Here is a 2,806-nt window from a genome sequence, read left to right on the forward strand (position 1 = left end):
TTTGTTCTTTTTTTTTTTTTCTTTTTTTTTTTTTTTTTTTTTTGAGATGGAGTCTCACTCTGTCGCCCGAGCTGGAGTGCAGTGGTGTGCTCTTGGCTCACTGCAATCTCTGCCTCCCGGGTTCTAGCAATTCTCCTGCCTCAGCCTCCCGAGTAGCTGGGATTACAGGCACACGCCGCCACGCCTGGCTAATTTTTTGTATTTTAGTAGAGATGGGGTTTCACCATGTTGCCTAGGCTGGTCTCAAACTCCTGAACTCAGGCGATCCATCTGCCTTGGCCTCCCAAAGCAAGTTGGTATTCTTAACCTATCTCATTGTCTATCACATTGTAGGAGTTCAATAAATGTTGAATAAATAAATCAAATTCAAAAATATTTATTGAGTAACCACTACGTAAAAGGTCATATGCTGGTTAAACAAAAAGAGTAAGACATTCACACACACTGGGGTCTGTTGTGGGGTGGGGTGAGCGGGGAGGGGTAGCATTAGGAGAAATACCTAATGTAAATGATGAGTCAGTGGGTCCAGCACACCAACATGGCACATGTATACATATGTAACAAACCTGCATGTTGTGCATATGTACCCTAGAACTTAAAGTATAATAATAATAATAAAAAGAATTAGACATTCTATCTCCAATGGATCTGACTGTCTGACACCCTCACAGCTTGCAATGTGGGCCCATGAACAAAGTGGCCATGATGGGAGGGATGGAGACCATGTGTGGATCCAACAACATGGGTTCACCAAGGATGCTTCAGGTTTGCCGTTGCTAAGTATCCAACTGTTGGCAGGAGGGATCAATATGGCACCAATCTTCAGAGAGATCAGCATGGCCACCAGGTGGTAGGTCCAGGACATCTGTCTGCCCCTCTCACTTTGGAGAATTAGAAATTTATCCTTTTAAGCTTTAAACTGATCCCTTAAGCAGGTTTGCCTCCCCTTTCCAAGTGTCTCTACTGGCACCAGCATCTGGTGGTCTGCAGATGTCATATAGTGGCATACTATCTATATTAGTCTGTTCTCACACTGCTAATAAAACCATACCCAAGACTGGGTAATTTATAAAGGAAAGAGGTTTAATGGACTCACAGTTCCATATGGCTGGGAAGGCCTCACAATCATGATGGAAGGCAAAGGAGGAGCAAAGTCACGTCTTACATGGTGGCAGGCAACAGAGAAAATGTGCAGGGGAACTTCCATTTATAAAACTATCAGATCAGCCAGGCGCAGTGGCTCATGCCTGTAATCACAGCACTTTGGGAGGCTGAGGTGGACAGATCACCTGACGTCAGGAGATCCAGACTATCCTGACCAACATGGAGAAACCCTGTCTCTACTAAAAATACACAATTAGCCGGGTGTGGTCGTGTGTGCCTGTAATCCCAGCTACTCTGGAGACTGAGGCAGGAGAATCACTTGAACCTGGGAGGCAGAGGTTGCAGTGAGCTGAGATCTTGCTGCTGCACTCCAGACTGGATGACACAGCAAGATTCTGTCTCAAAAAAAAAAAAAAAAAAAAAGAAAAGAAAAGAAAAAAATCTGGGCACAGTGGCTCATGCCTGGAATCCCAGCACTTTGGGAGGCTGAAGCAGGCGGATCACCTGAGGTCAGGAGTTCGAGACCAGCCTGACCAATATGGAGAAACCCTGTCTCTACAAAAAATACCAAAAAACAAAAAAAATTAGCCGGGCGTGGTGGCACATACCTATAATCCCAGCTACTTGGGAGGCTGAGGCAGGAGAATCACTTGAACCCAGGAGGCAGAGGTTGCAGTGAGCCGAGATCGCACCATCGCACTCCATCCTTGGCAACAAGAGTGAAACTCTGTCTCAAAATAAAATGAAAATAAAACAAACAAAACCATCATATCTCATGAGACTTATTCACTACTATGAGAACAGTATGTGGGAAACTGCCCTCATGATTCAATTATTTCCACCTGCCCCTGCCCTTGACACTTGGGGATTATTACAATTCAAAGTGAGATCTGGGTGGGGACACAGCCAAACCATATCACTATCACACACAATCTTGGGAACCAAGAGACTCCTTTTACAGCAAAGAAAGTGTGGTGTGACATGATAATGGGCCTATGGCCATGGGCTTCACTGATCTTACCATGTACCTATCATTCAGAAATAACTGGTCTGATAGAAGAATGGGATGGCCTGTTATATTAACTGTATGTTTCCATTTTTTTTTTTTTTTTACAAGAGCACAAATCCACTTTTATTTATTTAATTTTCATTAGTTTAAATACTTGAAGGGTACAGCATCACATGGACTCCGTGTCCAGTGGCCTTAGCAGGAAGATTGCTTTGGAATTTGGCACGAACCATGCCACTGTTTCCAAAGGTCTGAGTTATCTTTCCCCAGATTACTCTGGTTTGGTTAGTTTGCCACCAGGAGTCACTGTGTTATTCTTTGCTTTGTATAAATAAGCAGATCTCTTGCCCAAACAGAATTCAGTTTCATCTTGGGCGTAAACATCTTCAGTTTTAAGGAGAGCTGTGTGCTCCCTTTGGTTCCGGAGACCCCGCTTATAGCCAGCAAAAAGGGCCTTAGGACCACAGCCTTCTAGACATATTTGCCTTTTAGAAGTCCTGTTCCCAGGCAGGGCACAGTGGCTTATGCCTGTAACCCCAGCACTTTGGGAGGCTGAGGTGGGCAGATCACTTGAGGTCAGGAGTTTGAGACCAGCCTGACCAATATGGAGAAACCCCATGTCTACTAAAAATACAAAAATTAGCTGAGCGTGGTGGTGCACGCCTGTAGTCCCAGCTACTCGGGAGGCGGAGG

General features: G+C 44.8%; 1 pseudogene; it reads right to left on the minus strand.

Moving 5' to 3' along the window:
* Positions 1–2,259: 2,259 nt before the first annotated feature.
* Positions 2,260–2,592, minus strand: LOC108534015 (60S ribosomal protein L35a pseudogene; annotated as a pseudogene).
* Positions 2,593–2,806: the final 214 nt, after the last annotated feature.

The sequence above is a fragment of the Rhinopithecus bieti genome, unplaced genomic scaffold (genome assembly GCF_001698545.2).
Source record: "Rhinopithecus bieti isolate Rb0 unplaced genomic scaffold, ASM169854v2 scaffold_11938, whole genome shotgun sequence".
NCBI classification, from domain to species: domain Eukaryota; kingdom Metazoa; phylum Chordata; class Mammalia; order Primates; family Cercopithecidae; genus Rhinopithecus; species Rhinopithecus bieti.